This window comes from Pelodiscus sinensis, chromosome 12 (assembly GCF_049634645.1).
Source record: "Pelodiscus sinensis isolate JC-2024 chromosome 12, ASM4963464v1, whole genome shotgun sequence".
Classification (NCBI taxonomy): domain Eukaryota; kingdom Metazoa; phylum Chordata; order Testudines; family Trionychidae; genus Pelodiscus; species Pelodiscus sinensis.
Window position 1 is genome coordinate 46,780,136 of NC_134722.1, and position 19,897 is coordinate 46,800,032.

The 19,897-nt window shown below is 52.7% G+C and overlaps 1 protein-coding gene across 3 annotated transcripts in view; it reads right to left on the reverse strand.

The window, feature by feature from the left end:
* Nucleotides 1–19,897, reverse strand: part of RANBP10 (RAN binding protein 10) — a 113,817-nt gene that overhangs the window by 92,432 nt on the left and 1,488 nt on the right. The window lies entirely within an intron of this gene.

The window sequence follows — 19,897 nt, forward strand, 5'->3', positions numbered from 1 at the left end:
AAGTACTGGGTTATAGGCAACCACTTGTTGACTCCTAAGGATTTTGTAGCAAATGGATCATATCCAAAACCAGTTTGGTTTTGGCAGGTAGATGGCAGAATCTACATCCAGGCACAGCTAGGGGTGGATGGCTATGCAGACGGGAAGGGGTATCAGACGCTGAACTAGAACACTACATGGTTAAACTATATTTTTACGGAGCGTTAAGAAACCTGGGAAGGTCTCATACAAAATAAAAGCAGCTCAAGTGGGACTAATGAAGTCAATGCCTCAATTACATTCAGGGAAGATTGTAAGCAGCCACTCCTCTGTTGCCTCACTTACTATTCGCTCAACTCCCTCTTCTACCAACTCGTTTCATTGCAACACTTCAAGCGTGGACTGAGACCACATCCCCACTGAAGTACGTCAGTGGCGAGTGCTATAGAAGCCGGAGAGATTTTAATTACTTCTATAAAAATCCAGACACTCGTCACATCGTCCCAGTAGAACTTCATGTTTAAATTCAGCCTTAACAGGAGACTTATTTCAAAAAGAAAACTAAAATACCGCCTTCCCAGACTCAACCCTTACAGCTGGGAACCAGATTTAACTTTCTGTAACGTTTTAGTCAAAACCATTCTCCAATCACTCCAGTTTTATATGTTTCCACCTTTTCTACTATGTTGAAGGGGGGGGGGGGAGGGCAGTTATTCTTGTACAATATATTAATATCTCAGTGCTTCACTCTGCCACATGTAGAGCTACCAGTAACACCTCTGAGCAGAGGCCGTTTATCCAACAGCTATACTTCCTGCCATAACCTCTCATTTATGCCAAGGTCTAATTCTTCCTTTCTCCTGTAAGTGAATGAAGTGGCTCAAACAATTGTTATGTGACTATATTAAATATTCCTTGAAATCCTATTTAAAACACGCAAGATTAAGAAAACACACCACATATGTGTCTCATCCATCATCAGCGAATCATAAGCTTTACAGAGACATCTCATCTGGCACTCTTTGAACAGGGTTTGGGGCAACCCAACAATAGCGGTCAACAATTTGTCTGTCTGTTCGCACCACAATCCAAGAACATGTCACACCCTCCACAAGAAAAGTTGTTCGAGCTGCGTCTCGCGCAGAGAGCCCTGCAAACTCATTCCGAAACAGTTCCCCTTTTAGCGTAGTTAATCCACCTCCCTAAGAAGCGACAGCTCTACTGATGGAAGAATTCATCAAGGTCTAATTCTTCCTTTCTCCTGTAAGTGAATGAAGTGGCTCAAACAATTGTTATGTGACTATATTAAATATTCCTTGAAATCCTATTTAAAACACGCAAGATTAAGAAAACACACCACATATGTGTCTCGCTAACTAAACGCCGAGGCAAGGTGCAAGCTTGTCGTTTTACAAAAAAACCCAACTATTAGGAGGCCATCATAAAAAGCTACCAATGGGACACATCCAGCCCACTTAATTAGCCTCATTAACACAGGCCCTACAATTGACAGGTAACTGGTTTTTTTTTATTATATTGCCCTTCGTTTCTGTTATTTCCATTCTAACGCATCTGACGAAGTGGGTTTTGCTCACAAAAGCACATGATCCTATATATTTTGGGTAGTCTCTAAGGTGCCTCAGGACTATTCGTTTTTAAAGAAAACTTTGTAATCCACCAAAAACTCTACTCCTGGAATATCTGTCTGTGCCACCGAACTTTTAGTTTGCCATAGCAGAGCGCTCCAACACCAGAGGGCACGTTGCAGATTTCTGGTCCAGCTAGCCAGAGCACCCTGGGCACTCCACCCATGAACTGGCCTTCTCTCTTAGGGAACCCTGAGAAGCATCAAGGGGGGAACTGTGGCTAGCAGGAGTGCTGGTCAAACCAGCCCAGGAAGGATACAGAGAACCACACGGGCACACGTTAGAAGCTCAACAAGGAAGTCTTTAGATGCTTCAGGTGGCAGGGGACTGGAAAGACTGCGAGGGAGGTCGGGCTGTTTAAAAGCTAGCAACCCAGCCATGGGAAACAAATGCACCTTACATTCAACCAAGTGTATGTCTACACTGCAATTAGACTGCCCTGGCTGCCAGCAGAGATGGGCTAAAGGAGTGTTTAATTGCAGTACAGACATTCATGGTTGGGCTGCAGCCTGAGCTCTGGAACGCTCCCTTCTTGTAGGGGGGAAGCCCTGAGCATCTAATAGCAGCGCAGCCACGCCCTGAAAGGCCCGACTTAGTCTGAAGGAAGGGCCATCTCAACCACAGCACGAGAGAGATTCGGAAGTGACCGACCCCCACATGCAGCCACGCACCCTGTGGCTAAGCCATCCTCGAAGGATAAAACCACCCCGAAACACACTCAAAGGAATAAGCCAACGATTCAACCACAACAGATGACATGACTGTCACCGCCGTTACCTAGAACCCAGGCAGATACTACAGCAAACCCCGACTCCTCCCTGCACACACAGCCCCCAGGAATTTTTCTTTGTTTTCCAGCAGCGCTCACAGGCCACCAGGACTGAGACATCACCAGGCAGGTGCCCGCACTGGCAAATCATGCTTCTAACCCCAGGAAGCTCCCAATCAGTGCAACGGCTTTGGAAAACTTGAACCAAACTGAGCAAGCTTATCTGACGTATCCACCGCACGTCACGGTGCTAACTCTCGGAAGCCCCCATACCCTCAGTCACACCTGGACTCTCTTTCCACACCACCGCCCAAGGAGAGGTTTAAGGGTCCAAGCTTTAGTGTAGAAATCCTCAACCATCCTGCCGGCACACATGCGTCTGCCCAACACTTGGCCATTCTGCCATCAGGATCCTATCTTTGGAGATGGTGTAGTTCTCCCATTCAGACCTGCCCTCTGGAAGGCTGACCCAAGGCTAACATATCACTGGTAGCACCAGAACAGGGTTCATGAGTCCCAACACCCACAGCCCTGTCTAACCCTCTAAAAAACCTGCCTTGGAGATTTCAATCTGCAACCACAGGTGGCTATTTCCATGGCTTCTAGGCGAGTCCAAACAAAACGGTTCCCAAGAGAAGGGACAAGTCTATCCCTGTGAGAGGCGACCCAGCTGCTGAAAGGCATTCCTGTCGTGTTCACGGAGGTCGGGGGACCTGCCAAAGTACAAGATGCCAGTAGAGACAAGCAGCTTCTCCACTGTGACGTCGCCGAGAGCCCCCACATCTGCCAGGTGGCCCTAACCTCCTCATAGGTGGAAGAGAGAACAGGCTGATTATTCAGATCCTATTAGAAGTGACACTCTGGGGAGAATTTTACAAGATTCGGTCATTTTTATTTGCAAGCTTCCAAGCGCACTGCACCGCCACACGGGACAGCTGCATGGCTATCAGGTTCCCGTGAAAGCAAGACGGATCCCCATTCAGGCGGTGTATTATTGGATTAATAGCACAATGGCTTTCCCGGACTAACCACAGCATGCCTTCAGGTAAGCTTCTCAGAGAGCTTCGTGCGAGCACAGGAAGGCAGCTGTGAAAAACAAACCTGCCCTGCAATCTGAGCGTACCTGGTACATCCAGAAGTTCCACTCGTTTCAGTCTGTCGTCACAGGTAACGCACATGGAGCACGCCCAAGAGGGTGGGGACGCGGGAACAGCAGGGACAACGTATTCCCTCCGTTGCAAAAAGCATGATTTCTGGGACCCCTAGGTTGTGAGCTCCGTGGAGGAGACCATGCACCTGGTGTGACTAGAAAGCACTTAGCCCACATTGGGGACTACCATCTACTACCGGGGTAACCCATCAGTACTGCTGTAGCAAACCAGCCACACACAACCAGCCAAATAGCCACGTGTGGCTAGTGTGTTGGACACCACGGATCTACTGTATATTTGAGTGTGTCTGTGTCCATTTGTTGGAGAATTCCTCCTAAATGGTAAGAGCTAGGACCACCCAATTCAATATACAGCTTCCTCTTACCAGAACTCAAAGCAACATAAGGGTTTGGCTGTGTCAGGACAGGGAGGCACAGCCTGGGATGGGATAGCTTCTCTTAAAACCAAACACAATCACCAGGCAGGTGAAAGGGGCAGGCGGGGCACCCCCCACAATCTGAGAGTGCCCCATCCCCGAGCCTCTCGCCCCCCCAGACACCCTTTAGGTGAGGGCAGCAGAGGCTGACACTCCTCACCCCCATCCCAGATTCATAGAGGGAAGTTGCTGGCTGTTCTCCATCAGGGAACAAGGGAAAAGCACAGCACGCTGCATTCCTCACCCTGGCTGGGGAGCACAGGGGACAGATGAACCTGGATCTACCCTAGCCGGGGGATATGTACCCTTCCTCTGGCTGTGCCCGCTGGGGCTGCAGCAGCCATGGAGAGACGCTTCTCACCTGGCCCCAAGCTGCTGAGGTGAGAGGAGGCTGGGGTTGTCCTCTCTGCCTAGGGCAGCCTGCAGACAGCACCCCTCCACAGAGCAATGATTTTAATGACATGTTCATTTGATTTCCCAAAAGACAAAACTCGAGTGAAGGGCCCAAGGAACACGTGGCCAATCTTCTAGGAAGTAAACTGAGCAAGAGGGAAGCACAGATTAATCCAGTCATCACGGAGCGCGTGCCTTCCGCCCGCTTCTCAGACAACGCCAGATGCTGCAAGTTACACAAAGGGGCAGAGATGATTTTTTTAAATTCTCAGAGACACCTGAAGAGGAGAGTTGCCCGGCTCTGTCTGCCAGAGTGACTTCCACTAAGAAACAGAGGGGGAGCCTTTCAACACAGCTCCTGGGTAAGGTTTCAGCTGTCCAAAGATACCACTGGGGAAATAATTGAATTCCTTCCTCCCCAAGGCGCTCTGCAAACGCAAAAAAGCCTTGACCCCCGGGAGGGAGACACGACTCAGCCTCATTTTAATGAGGAAAATGGAAGCAGAAAGGGTATGTTGTGAGCCAATTGTCCACTTGTGCAGGCCTGGGGCAGCCATTTATTTTGAGTGTCACGCCAACACGCTGGACATTTACTACAGACCACAGCGATTTCAAGAGGCAAAGCTACAGGCCTAGAATGAGAACCCTTACACACAAGCAAAGAGGAAGCAGAAGATGGATCGCATTCGCCACGGGTTAGCCTGTTTGGGGCAAATTTTGCTCGGGTTATGTGGAGGACGAAAGGCAGCAGTCGTGCAACAATTCCTGGGTTTCACATGCTATAGGCCAGTGAGGACCAGGAAAGCAAGCGAATGAACGGCTCTGGCTCCCACGCAATACAAATTAAGAAACGTAGGCTTCCTTTTCTTACTCAGATTCCCAGGTCAAAAGAGACACGGGCCAGAGAACTGCTCCACAGCAACTCCTGTGTGAACTAAAGCAGATCATTCTAAAAACATATTCCATCTTGGTTTTTAAAATATTCAGCGATAAAGAATCCACCGCAACCTTTGGTAAACTGGTCCAAGTCTGAACTAGAGTAGCTGGTGGAAAGTTTACTGAGTCCTGAAAACATCTCCTCCTCCACAAATAAATTACTCAATCTTAAAATCCTGTCCTTCCAATTAACTTGCTTTTGCAACTGGGTCCTAACACGACTGGAGCTCCAGATCTGACAAATAGCTAGAATCAGAGATGAATGTCTTCTCGTGTTAGAACAATGGGACCTCATGCTGTTCACCGGGTGTAAAGCTTCGGTTTCTAGTTCTTGCCATTTCAGATGTGAAAATCCGGTCAGACAAGTGAGGGAAAAGGTGGCCATCAGACTGGCAATATTTTAAGACCTGAATTTTACTGGCCTTCCAATGCTTGAGACATGCCGTATGCCACTAAAAAGCAAAGAACTTCAGCTGCCCAATTTCAGCTGCCCCAATGTTTTGGGCACCAATTACTCTTGGGGGCATGAAGTCCAAACATTAAAAATTCTGCGCACATTTTTAGAATGCTTCAAAATGGTGCAAGTTGTGTCAAAATAACCCTACGAAGCCACAGCAGTTTCAGTGGTTTTGGTCGTTCATTTCAACCCACCTATCTGTGAGAGAGAGAGAGTGTTTAACAGCACAGGCGCACACAAGAATTCCCCCATGAGCAGAGAGTTTTAAGGAACCCCCATGACAATCCAGTTCCTGTTTCTCTTCCTTTCCTTACGTCCCCTCTGAGCCCTGCAGGGTGGGGGGATGGACAGACACCTGCAACCCCTTCCCCCCCACAGCCCACCTGCATGTGGGCCCTCCCACTCCTAGCCAGTATACTTGAGCCCCCTTCTCTCCAGAGCCCAACAGCAGGGACCCCCAAAATCAGATAGCCGCACTTTGTCTGCCCCCTTTTGCCTAGACACCCATCACCCTTCACCCACAGAGTCCAGGGATCCAGAGTGAGAAGCAGCCAGCCAAAGCAGCCCCTGCCTGCAGCTCCCCAGGGTCTACCACGGACAAGGGCTGCTTTGGATGCTCACAGCAACCCCTGTCCAGGGCTGGAGCAGCCCCTTGCTCTTGGCAGCTGGGGAGTTGCTCCAGCCCCCACCAGTTAACCGTAAGCAGTGCTTACCCGTTAACCTGTCACATCCCTACTCCCCAGCAGCGTCTTCTCTGCGCGAGCTGGGCTGTGCCAAGTCCAGTAGCGCCTGCGGGGGGCTAGCAACACTGCAGCCCATTTCTGTGGGGGGGAAGGGGGATTCAGTGCACCCGTTAGCTTCTGGAAATCCTGCCCCGCGCGGAGGCGCAAAACTCCTCCAGGAGTAACTAGCGGTTCAGGAGACATTGGCCTTCAAACCACGCAGCACCGGCCAGCAGCTGAAGAGCGCGCGTCTTAAAGCAGTGCAGGTTTTCTACCACGCTACCACGTTCCTCTACAACCGGCGCTTAGACTCACCGCTGCCTGGTCCCAAGCAGAGTCCTGATGTAGTCCACCCCAGAGACAAATTAAACCCTGCCACGATGCCAGTGAGGAGAAGATGAGGGGAATGGTGGGAATTCACAATATCTCATCAAGGATGACAACAAGTGAACCAAGTCCGGAGAGAGGCGGGACCCCCCCGGAGGGTAGCGAAGCACTGGAACAAGTTACCTAGGGAGATAACAGAATCTCCATCTTCAGGGGATTTTTTTCTTAACAAATTCTCGTCAGACAATCTAGATCAGGGGTGAGGAAACTTTTTTGGGGCGGGGGGCACTGACCCACAGAAAAATCACTCAGGGGCTGCACATCAGTGAGAAAAAACCCACCCCTCACCAGCATGGACTCCCTAATGTTGGGGGGAGCCTGAAGTTGCAGGGGCTGGATCAAGGCAAGCTGGGGGCTGAATCCGGCCCCCAGGTCTTAGGTTCACCATGCCTGGTCTAGTACAGTTCCCTACAGGGAGACAGGACTAACTACTGAGGTACCTTCCAGTCCTACATTTCTGTGATTCAGCACCCCAACAATTTCTGCCTGTAAATTAGTGGTAGGCAACCAGCGGCCCACAGACCCCATCTGCCCCCTTCCCCCACACCCTTCTCACGCATTGGGGCACTGGAGTCCTGTACTTCCTCCTACTCCGCCTCCCTCCAGGCACTGCCAGAGCGTCATGAATCCTACGATTTCGCGCCCCATCCCAGCAGAGCTGATGCGAATGCCAACCTGGAGACTGGCTGCTTGCTCCCCCAGTCCAGAGATGTGCGTGTGACATGCAGAACCATCTTAAGTTCAAAAAAGGACACCGTGCTACCGTCACGGCTTATTTAAACAGCTGGGCTCTGGAGAGGAGGGAGAGTGTTGTTCTTGGCAGTTAGCTCTGATCCAGAAAGGGCAAGAAACAAAGGACGGGGCCTATGCCTGCCAAGCAAGCAGAGCGCTGAAGGTAGTGCTCAACAGTCCAAGAATAAAGCATGATTCGCAACTGGACTATCTAGGCAGCACTGGACAGAACTCCTATCGGGACTACCTTACAAAGACAGCGACAAAGGTCAAAACATGCAACAACCTGCTTGGAAACCAGGCCGGAACCAGACGGAGCGCCCCCGGCCCAACGCTAAGCACGTCCGCCGCGGCACTCTGCTATTCAGCGGCAGAGAATTGCTTTTGAGTATGGGATCGCTTACCTCAAACAACGGTCGTCGGCATACAACTGAGTTCCAACCTGCGTATCACTGCAAGTACCCCTCAGTACACGCTCAGCGGCCCCAGAGAGGAAAACACAGCAAAGGTCCTGACAAAAATCCCATGATATGCCGCATCTACCATTAAAGACTTGTTTGAGCCACCACATAGTCGTCTGCCTTCCCATTCATAAGGTTGCCAAGAAAGGAACTTACAGTAGAGGATGCTTGGCGGGCTTCAAGGTCTGCCAAGACAGTGAAATAATCATTTTATCCCGGTCTCCACTCAGTGGCAACCTGGGTTTGATTTGCTGCCGAGGTAATGGAGCCTTTTGCACGAAGGATGTGAACGGCTAACCGATTAATCGGTAAGCACCACCCTTTCCGGGTGATGCTCCTGGGTAACGGTTAACCTGCATGCGGCAGGGCTGCTCCAGCCCCACACTGCGCCAGGGCAGGAGCCGGCCCAGGGAGGCTGGCGGCCCGGCGATGCAGCAGCCCCACCGGCTGGAGATGGCTCAATCTGTTAACAGATCAAACATTAGGTTTAGATTTTACACCCCTGTTCTGAACTGGTTTCTCACCAGAGGGGGAATTTGTGCTGCGGAGGCATTTCGCTGTTTTAGGGACAGTCCCCTACTCCACGTGGCCACCCACAAGCCTTGACATGTCATTCAGGACTGACATGATTTAAGTTCCTGCAGGTCTCTGTGCTTTGAACGTTGTTGCTAGGAACGCTCTGGCTTGGTCTGACTGGACTGCAAATGCCAAAGAACAAATGCCAGCCCAGGTAACCAGTCTTCAGGCAGACGAGAGGAACGGGTCCAGCACACGAGGCCATTCCTACCAACACAAAACATGCACCGGGTAGCGCACCACAAAAGTTAGAGCACCACATTGCCCCAAATACCGTGGTGCCCTGGGCAGCTGCATGCTGTGTATGCGGCGTTGCAGGCTTCAATGGCCACCCCCACCCCCGACGGGCTCCCCCGTGGGCTGCGCCCAGCACAGCCATGCCTAGGAGGGTCCCGGGCCCAGGACAAGACAACCCCCCCCTCCTTTCCCAACTCCACTCCTTCATGTGAGCCCCCACCTCTGCTCTGCGCCCACCCGCCTCTTCCCATGCCTGCTCTGCCCCATTCAACCCCGCTCCCAAGTCCCAATGCAGCCTGGAGAATTAGCGAGGGGGCCTGGCCCCAGCCTCAGGAGTCGGGCCCTCCCCTGGACTCACTGGAGGCAGCGGGAAGTGGGGCAGCCTGGCCCCAGACCGCTCCACTCCCCCAGCTCCATCTCTCCACTCCCCCAGCTGGCGAGTGTGGGGGCGGTTCCACCCCTTCCCGCGAGCGACGCGGAGCCAGAGGAACGGAGCAGGCTGGGGCTGGGCTGCTCTGCTTCCAGGGAAGTGCAGATGGGGCCCTATACCTGCTGCCTCCCCCCATGGAGAGACAACCCCCCAGGAGGCTACGTAAGGCACCAGAGCTCTAGGGACAACCCTGAAAGCCCAGAGCCTGGCAGCCAGCCCTCGCCCCATGGGCACCTCCGAGAATTCATCACAACTCGCCCACACCAGGTCTCTACACCAAGGCCAGGTGCAAGGCTGAGGTCCAAGTCTTGCAACGGGGAAAGGGTACAGATGAGACCCCCTTGCTCCCTGTGCCTCCAATGTGGGCTGAGCTATGACCCTCAAAACTTACGTGGTCAGGGCTCACCGTAGTTTTTCCTTCCCAGCACTTTCCAGAGATCCCAGAACACCAGAGCACTGTCACAGTCAAGCTCTGCTCCCGGAAGGGCTTCACTTGAGACAGTTTTGGAAAGCAACCCTACAGGGCACAGAAGGGGGGCAGGGAGTCACCGGGCCCTGCACCCCCATCTGTGACTCTCAGCCGGCAGGCAGAACGGACGGTTTATTAGTGGACAGGGATTTGTCAGTACAATTCATGTTGGGGGGAGGGCCCAGAGCCAGCCCCCTGACCCTCTTCCTGCACCCCAAGCCAGCAGACTGACCCCTTCCCACCAGCTCAGTCCCACTCCCCTCTTCCGGACTTCATCTGGCTTCCCTGGCAACAGGTGTCATCCGGGCACTTCCCTCCCCGGCTCAGGTCAGAAAAGCCTTAGCCACTGTGTCCGTGTGGGAGGCTGTCACACTGGAATGCCCATCCCCATCTCGGGATCGATGCAGTGCTCAGGGAAACTGAGGCACACCGGCAGGGTTGCTCCAGGACAGGAGAAATCGCATGCAACATCACAAAGGGACCAAAAGCCCCCCTTCGTCCCACTCCCAGTTCAAGAGAGGGCGCCAAAGGAGATTAGCACAGAGCTGGAAATTCAGCCGGCGTCTGAGGCAAGACTGCGTGGGAACATTTCAGCAGTGACTCAGCTCCGCTTTGGCCCTTCTGCTATGAACATTCAGGTTTCTTCAATTTGCAGGTAAGTCTGGGCAGCAGCTTCTGCTCAGCCCAATGTCCATATTAGCACAAACACGATCGTTCCCTCTGCACGGGCCAGCTGCTTGGGAGCAAGGTTGCCAGAGACAGGCCGGAAAAGGGGGAGAAAGCCAGGAAGTTGAAGACATAAGAACGTTCCAGAAAAGCGGAGGCAATGAGGAGTCCCGTGGCACCGTACAGATGAACACACGTTCGTGGATTCCGCAGATGTGGATTCCAGCCCTCGGACGCTTACGCCCACATCCACGAGTTAGTCTGGAAGGTGCCATGGGACTCCTCATTGGTTTGCTGAAACAGACTAACACGGCTTCCCCCCTAACTAAAACAGGGATCCTTCGGCATAAGCAGCCATAGGGAAAGCTTAGGCACTAGGCAAAGAACTGTCAACATGTCCATCTCCAAAAACCCGGTGTCTGCAGTACGGCCAGGAATGGATCGACAGCCACGGTGTAAAACCCCCGCTGCTGACGGCAGAGGGTCAGAGAGATGGACCTGCTGGCACAGGGGTGGGCAATAATTTTAGAAGGGGGCAACTCCAAGATGCTGATAAATAGTCAAAGGCTGCACTTTTCTAGGGAGGGGGTGTTGTGGTCTGGAACAGAGGTTGGGTGCAGAAGGGAGGGCGGGTAGGGGACTGGGGTGCAGGAGAGGGGGTGAGGTCTGAGGTGGAGTTTGGGTGACCTGGGGCACGGGCTTGGGGAACAGGGTCTGGGAGGGTGTGTGGGCAAAGGACAGGATTCCAGCCTAGGCCACGGGTGCTGAGTCTGGGAGGCAGCTGTGACTTGGGGCAGGGGCTGCAGAGGGTGTGGACAATGCACTGGGTGGCAGGGTCAGAGGGAGGTCTGGGTACAGGAGAGGATTCTGGCCTGGGGAGGGGCTGAGGAGGGAATTCAGGATCTAGGAGGGAACTCTAACCTGGGGAAGCAGGGAAGCAAAGGATTTGGGTGATGACCTAGGGCAGGGAGTTGGACAAAGGAGGGGGTGGGCTGCCAGGTGCAGGCTCTGGCCAGGAGGCACTTCCAGGAGCCTAACGGGACTCTCAGGCTCAAGGCTCCATGTGGCTCTTCACACCACACTGAGCGGGAAAGGGGGTGAGACTTTGCATGCTGCTCCCACCCCCAAAACAATCTCTCAGCTCCCACTGGCCGGTTTCCAGCCAATAGGAGCTGAGAGATTGGGTTGGGGGCGGGGACAGCACACAAAGCCCTCACGTCCCCCATCCAGCATAGAGAGCTACATGGAACTAGCTGCCAGCTGCTTTGAGCAGCGTGGGACTGCTCCAAGCCCAAGGGTCTCAACAGGATGGGCCGAACCCAGCCTGCAGGCCGTATCTTGCCCGTCTCCGGGAGGCATTAGAACGCTGACAAAGGGCAGGTCAGGAAGAGGCATCAGACCCGCCACAAGTGAAAAAGAAACCAAGCTGGCAAAGCAGCATCTCCAGGGAGGGGGGAAAAGAAGGAAGGAAGCAGAGATTACTTGGGATAAGTCCTCTAGAGAGCCAATAAATCTGCCCTTTCTATTCCCCTCTCCTTTAGTTGGGAAGAAACCGGCTATTTTTAGATCTGGGCTATAACATACTTCGCCAACTATGATAGTTATTCTGTCCGAGAGGACATGAAAAAGACCTTAAATGTCCCAGAACTGACTAAGCCAGCTTAGCTCCCAAGCTCCTCTCCACGCTGTTCACCAGCCTCTCCCTGAAAAACTCCACGGAGCTTTCCAGGCAAGGAGCCCGTTTACAAGTGTGGGTCCACGCATCGGGCAGCAAAAGCACCAAGACGCAGTGCCCGTCATGCTGCTCGAAGAGCCGCTACCCACAGGAGCAATGCCACAGAGAGCTCACAGAAACCCCAATGCTGTTTGCAAAACCTATGGGCTAAACAGTGACCCTGACAAAGCCGGGTGCGGCTGGTGGACATATCATGAACAGAAGAGATGCCACCCAGTTCGGCCAGCTCAGGAATCAAGCCACGGTCACTGATGATGCTCCAGGAGCGAGCTACCGCGACACAGGACGGTCAAACCCTTGCAAGGAGAGCTTGGAACTAATTGGAGCACGCCAGGCCAGGCCAGGCCAGCTTACTCACGTCCTCCTCTTCAGTCCCCAAAAGCCAGGGGCTCCCTACAGAGGGTGCAGTATAATCAAATGACACCTCCCACCCCAGACAGCTCAGGTCAAGCTGCATAAGCTTTCTGAGGCCCTACAGCAACTCCACACATGGGGGGGGCCTCTTGAGGCCCTACAGCAACTCCACACATGGGGGGGGCCTCTTGGGGCCCTACAGCAACTCCACACATGGGGGGGCCTCTTGGGGCCCTACAGCAACTCCACACATGGGGGGGGCCTCTTGGGGCCCTACAGCAACTCCACACATGGGGGGGGCCTCTTGGGGCCCTACAGCAACTCCACACATGGGGGGGCCCTCTTGGGGCCCTACAGCAACTCCACACATGGGGGGGGGGGGCCTCTTGGGGCCCTACAGCAACTCCACACATGGGGGGGGGGCTCTTGGGGCCCTACAGCAACTCCACACATGGGGGGGAGCCTCTTGGGGCCCTACAGCAACTCCACACATGGGGGGGAGCCTCTTGGGACCCTACAGCAACTCCACACATGGGGGGGGCCTCTTGGGGCCCTACAGCAACTCCACACATGGGGGGGGCCTCTTGGGGCCCTACAGCAACTCCACACATGGGGGGGGCCTCTTGGGGCCCTACAGCAACTCCACACATGGGGGGGGGCCTCTTGGGGCCCTACAGCAACTCCACACATGGGGGGGGCCTCTTGGGGCCCTACAGCAACTCCACACATGGGGGGGGCCTCTTGGGGCCCTACAGCAACTCCACACATGGGGGGGGGGCCTCTTGGGGCCCTACAGCAACTCCACACATGGGGGGGGGGCCTCTTGGGGCCCTACAGCAACTCCACACATGGGGGGGGCCTCTTGGGGCCCTACAGCAACTCCACACATGGGGGGGGGCCTCTTGGGGCCCTACAGCAACTCCACACATGGGGGGGGGCCTCTTGGGGCCCTACAGCAACTCCACACATGGGGGGGCCTCTTGGGGCCACCCCGCAGAGATCTGCAGACGGTGCCCAGTCTCTGGGAGCGAGCTGGTGCTTCTAGCCATGACACACGTGTACAACACTGGTGAGGGAGCTCGGACTTGCCAGGCACTCTCACTCTGGTGTATCTCCCAGTCCTGAGCTCTTGCTCCTAGGCCAGCAGGGGTGGCAGCAGAGCCTTCCCCAGAAGGGGAGACTTGCCCATTAGGGATGTAAAATCCCGTGTAATTGGCTAACCAGTTAAATGCAATGGCTAATCAGTTAACTAATTAATGGGGGTTGGGATGGAGCGGACCCGTCCTGGCCCACTGTGGCTGGGCTGGAGCAGCACCCCCCTCTCCCCTGCCCCACACACACACACTGCTGGCAGGGGCTGCTCCAGATCCCACCAGTTATCTGGAACCGGTAAGCATCACCCATTAAGCGTGATGCTTACCGGTTAACCATTCACATCCCAAGCCCACAGCTATCTGGAAACGAACAGGAGCAGCACTGCCAGGCTCCAACGTGAGTCTTCCTCGGCCAGAAGGGCGGTGGTCCCAGCACACCACCTGCAACGTGGCGGGAGGAAGGCTGGCGGAGTGGGAGAACCTTACAGGCTCAAAAACGGGCTCTCCATGGGTGCCAGGCGTGCTCTTTGGATATTGCCCTTTGCTTTGTAACATCCACCTGGGCCCAAGCCAATGTTTACCAGGGCTCAGACAACAGAGCAGCTCAGGGACAGGGAAGGGCAAGGAACCAACCCTCTTAGGCTTCTCTGTGGTGTAGTCCCCCAGCAGAGCCCCTGGAGACGGCAGACACACCCAGCAGCCTGGAAAGACAAGCTGCGCGGCTCCCTGACAGAACAGTGCTGCTCTGCACCTTGGGACAGAGCTACCAGCATGTGTTTCGGTTCTTGCAACTTCCAGCGTCTCCAAGAATTCGGTTCTGTCCAGGATGCCAAGCTCGTCAACACCAGGTTCTCAACTCCCCTGTAGCGCCAGGGGTCCGCAGAAAAGCCAGCTGTGCTGCTGGGCAGTGAAACCAAGTTGGACTCCCTCGGAAAGCCCCTTTTACACAACAGAAGCTGCGCCCCAGCGCTTTTACCCCCCTGCCTAGTCGCAGGCTTAAACCGCCACGTAGGTGGGCGAGGGCCATCACCTCGGTTAAGCCTGGCCATGGATTGTCATCACTCACTGCACCCGCCAGCTCTCTAATACAGCTAATAAAACAAAGCTGCTCCCTTCGTGCTAAGCAAAATCAGATTCCATCGGCCTCGCCGCTTAGTGGAACTGGCTCTCCCAGCCCCCTACACGGCCGGCCTCGCTTCGCAAGCTGATCGTTTAGCCATTCCAAAACACATGCAACGTACCTAACAATGGCAGCCCCGTGAGCAGCACTAGGTAACACTCACCCCATCGGCAGAACAACATTAGGCGTAAGAGCCTACAGGCTCCAAAAGTCCTCTTGACCTGCTATCTCTAAGGGATTTTAGGAAGGATCCCAAGACACAGAATGAGCGCCTCTGGTTTGGGAACACACTGCTTCTTTCCCCCTTGTGCGATTCCAGTATTCCACCTCCTCAAACGGAAACCAGCAGCACCGTGGACGTGCCAAGCACTGACCGACTCAGGCCAATATAGACATGCACACCTGATGCCCAGTTACTGATACACTGGGGCCCCAAGGGATAGCCAGAAAAGCACCACATTAAGGATGAGACAAAGCCCACAAAAGGGAAGTTCTGACTTTGTGGAGCCATGGCAGCCCTACTGTTCCCAAATTCCATGGAACAGTTCAGCAAAAGGGCCCCGACCTGGGAGATCTTTGAAAAGTTTGCACAGTATGTAAAGCGCTGCCGGGCCCCCAACACATGCTTCAGTATGGCAATGCCTAGGATCACACCCGCTTTTCTAGATTTACGTCTCAGCACTCTCAATGCAAACTGTGCAACTAATTTCTCTCTCCACCCATAATAGGGCAACAAGCACAGATGTATCTTGGATATCAAAACAAGGCCTCGGGGGACTCTCATTGTACAGGCAGTCCCCGGGTTACGCGGATCCGACTTATGTCGGATCCGTACTTACGAACGAGGCTTTTCTCGCCCCGGAGGACGCGGGCGGCGAGAAAAGCTGCTCCGCGTCTCCCTGGTCTGCTGGGGGGGACCCTCCCCCAGCAGACCAGGATTTTCTTGCGGACGCCTATGGTAGAGCAGCTGGGGCGCTGCTGGTTGGTCCCGCAGCTCCGCTCCTCAGCGCTACTGGATCAACCCGGCAGCACCCCAGCTGCTCTGTCCCAGGCGTCCAGATTCAGCTGCTGTTGGAACTGATCAGCGGCTGATTCCAGGAAGCCCGGGGCAGAGAAACTCTGCCTCAGGCTTCCTGTAGTCAGCCGCTGGTCAGTTACAGCAGCGGCTGAATCTGGAGCCAGTTCCGACTTACGTACAAGTTCAACTTAAGAACAAACCTACAGTCCCTAACTTGTACGTAACCCGGGGACTGCCTGTATTGAGGCTTCAGGGGGATGCCGAGTTAATCTGTACAGGATAAACTTTAAAAAAATGACAAATGGTCTGGTAGCACTTTAAAGTCTAACACATCGATGGTGGCTGTGCCCACGAAAGCTCCTGATCCCATCTATGTGTTCTGTCCGTCTATGAAGTGCTACCAAACTATTTGTTGTTTTTTAAGTTTTTGTTGTTTTTAAGTTTCTCTCATTGTTTCGCTATGGTGTTGGCATGCTGTGGCATTTGATTTGGGCCTCGCCATGGTGTTGGTAGACATGCCTCTGTGCTTCACAAGGAATCAATCAGTCAAGTTACGAGCTGCAGCAGAGAAACGGCTTGCCGAGATCCAGAGCTCTGCGCTCACGAGTCAACCAGCAAGCTCACATGATTTTGCCATCTCCACACGAGACTGTCGTTCAAGTGGACTAGGTCTATCTGACTGCCGCTGCTGGCGTCTTTGGGTGCTATCATAATAGCTACTCCGCTTAGTACTACTACTCCAGTCCAAATAGGAATCTCTACCCTAGTTGGCAATTTGGGAAGGGGGGGAGGGAGGGAAGGAAGGAATAGTTTAGGGCAAGAGTAAAACTTGGAAAGTTGAAAAAATAACTGCATGCTGTTGAGCAAGTTCAGCCAGCATAAAACAAAATCTTTACAACTGTGACTGCATCCATTCAAAACTGAGGAATAGGTTTGGTCTACCCACTACATCATAGTTGAAACAAAAGACAGGACTATGCAGCACTTTAAAGACTAACAAGATGGTTTATTAGGTGATGAGCTTTCGTGGGCCAGACCCACTTCCTGAGATCAAACTGGAAGAAAATTGGCATGACCATATATGCCAATTTTTGTCCACAATTTGATCTGAGGAAGTGGGTTTGACCCACGAAAGCTCATCACCTAATAAACCATCTTGTTAGTCTTTAAAATGCTGCATAGTGCTGTATAGTCCTGTCTTTTGTTTCAGCCAGAGCAGACTAACACGGCTACATCTCTATTACTATTCTATATCATAGTTGGCCTTCTGCTTCAGAATCCTGCATGGCCAAATGGACGGGTAGTCTGCAATTCTACATGGTATTAAGAACCTACCAGTTATAGCTTAGTGCACCAAGCCTACAATTCTGCATTACTGGCATTCTCATGTAATCAAATGTCTTCAACTCCCATAGATACAATATTGAAAACTAAAATAGGAGTCATTTCATGCATAACTGCCTTGAGAAAATACCGAATCTAAGCATACAGATGTTCCCGTAGTCAGTATTGTAAATAAGTATTAGTATCACAACCAATGCAGCGTTACTTTTTGTTTGTACAATCCTAAATTAATCTACAAATCTATCATCTTATGTGATCACAATTTGAATATGTAACTAAAATGAAGCATAATGTGGACTGTGTTAATGAAACTGTTTTTAGAAGAGAAAATGCCTTGAACTGGAACTAACTAGCTTTTTTTCCAGGGCAGTAAAAACCCACTCTGGTAAATACCATCCTACCCTGGGCTCTTGCAGGCAAAGACATCCCCCATAAAGCTCTTAAAAAAAACAAAAAAAACGACATCTCATTTCAGTCCTCATTGGCAAAACCAGCACTCTTCAAAAATGAGAAACCTTGGCTGTGATTTGATTTTGGTTCCTTGCTGTCCTCCCTACAACGGTCTACCCTGCCTTGGATCCAGTCTGTCCTCACAGCTGCACCGGGATTATACCAATTTCACCCAAGACTGTAGTCCCCTCTGGATAGCTACGCTCGTGTTCATGCTTCAGTCGACAGATGATATTTGTACAGCATGTGGCCATCAATTTCCTCCTGGCTAGCTCATCTACACAAGCCAGGTGATGAGAAGCAGATGCAATAGTCACCACCCTTGCCAACCACACAACACTTCATTAATTTCCCTCCCGTCAGCATCCCTAGCAGAATCCCACATCCCCCAACACATTCTAACTTTGTTCCCAGATGATTGCTTACTGTAGTAGTGAACATGAAGCAGGAGTCTGGCTGGGATCCAGAGTAGGTACTCACCCCCACTCTTGGAGAACACTGCAAAGTGACAATGCTCCCATTCTGCTCCAAAGGACACAATGTGCTTCCAGCCGTTACGATGAAGCAGACTGGAGAATCAGTCCAGAGTCAGCCCATAGGAACCCATGTTATTTCAACAGCTAGTTTTAATGGGAAGAAGAGTCAGAATTTGGCATTCTGCCTCCAGCACGAGGATTTCCCAGTCCCACAGCTGTTGCCTGTCACTAACCACTATGGTGTAATCAGCCTTCAGAAAACAACCTAATCAAGTGGAAATCCAGAGGCCAGACTGATGGCAGAAGATACACATCTCCAGGCTACGCTCACAAATATCTGGTTTCTTCCCTTCAGCCCAGTGGTTTTCAAACTACAGGTTGGAGCCCAGTACTGGGATGCAGAACAGCAAGCACCGGCAGTCACCTTGCTCTAGGGTGACCAGCACAGCCTCTCCCAGCATCCCAGACTGCGCTGCGCCCTGGGGCAAGTCTGGCTCCTAGGAGAGGTGGAGGGGAACCCAGGAAGCACCATGTACTGTCCCCACCCCAAGCACCAGCTCTGCACTGTCACTGGTTGAGAACCGACCAATGAGAGATGTCTGGTGCCTGTGGGTGGGAGCAGGGCACAGCTTCCAGGGCGCAGCACGGTCTGCGGTGCCAAGAGAGGCAGGAAGCCTGCCTTAGCACCGCTGCTGCACCACTCACCGGTAGTGTCGGGTAAGCCGTGCCCAGACCATGAGCACCAATCCTCTGTCCCAGACCTGAGCAGCTCCAAATCCAGAGGCCCCTCATCCTTGGCCCCACCCCAGGGCCTACACCCTCTGCCCTACATCCCAGCCCGGAACTCCCTCCTTCACCCCAAATCCCACATCCCCAGCCCTACCCCAGAGCCCACACCCCCTAGACAGACCCTCACTCCCACTGCACCTTCCCACACCTCAAACCCCTCATCCCTGGCCCCACCCTGGGGCCTGCACACTAATCGAAAGTTAGAATTCTCTTGGGTCACAGGCATTAACAATCTTCTTCGACTTGGTCACAAGAAAAAAAAGTTTGAGAACCACCGCTTTCGATAGCTGTTCTTCTCACTGCACACAAGTAACTTCTGGAGAAGGTGATGGACCTCCCAGAATTCCATTACTGCTTTTCATCTAGCAAACCTAACAGTTGAGGCATAAGGTTCAAGTTCTTCTAGACCTTTGATCTGGAAAACACGTCCCTTTCTTCACCACACTTCCCAACAATGAGAGCTAGTGACGGTTGAGAAGTGGGATCTGAATGAGACTATTCCAGGCACTGAGCCAGCCCTGAAGTGTCTTGGTTTCTCAGTTGGGCCTTTCAGGAAGCTGGCTGGCTTGTGACACTCAAGTTAGGAAGCGTCTATGCTTGAAACACAAGAGCGGCATAGCAGCTGTGCTACAGTATAGACTCTCAGAATGATGGGAGCAGTTCTCCCACCACCTAGCAAAGGGGGTAGAGTTCAATAACTGTCCCATTGACCTTGTGCCCTCACCAACTTAAGTCAATTTAACTACATCCCCCAGGAGGGTGGATTGTTCACACCTCTGACCACTGCAGGGGGGGTTAACCAAGCTCTCTAATGTAGATTAGCCTCTGAAGTAGCAATTGGCAATGATTAATGACCCATCTTACTCCCTCATTCACTCTCAGCCATTTAGCAAAGCTTCCACCTCCTCTGACATGAGTGAATCCTTGAAGGGAAATACTTCCTTATGGGCACTCCCCTTTGAAACCAGAGAATTTTCCATTTTCCCTGAAGTTACCTGGACTGGTTTCCGGTATCACTCCTATTAAGAATGTTGCAATATTCATGTATTCAGTTCCAGCAGTCCATATTG